We start from the raw sequence: 262 nt of genomic DNA on the forward strand, positions 1-262 counted from the left end.
GGCCACGACCACACCCCGGAAGTATCGCTGCCGCACTTCCTCCTTCCGGCGCTGGCCACGCCCACACCCCGGAAGTAACACCGCCCCGGGCGCGTTGTCTAGCAACGAGAACATCGCGATCAGGGTTCGAGTCCCGCCCTGACCACTTGGCTGCGATTTTGCCTCGGAATGTCTATTTTTTGTCTCTTTTCCCGAACTGTCGCTCCGGTCACGACCACAAAGCCTCGTGGAACTACGGGAAGCTCTTCCTCCGCTCTCTTCA

Source organism: Acanthisitta chloris, unplaced genomic scaffold (genome assembly GCF_000695815.1).
Source record: "Acanthisitta chloris isolate BGI_N310 unplaced genomic scaffold, ASM69581v1 scaffold10160, whole genome shotgun sequence".
Lineage (NCBI taxonomy): Eukaryota > Metazoa > Chordata > Aves > Passeriformes > Acanthisittidae > Acanthisitta > Acanthisitta chloris.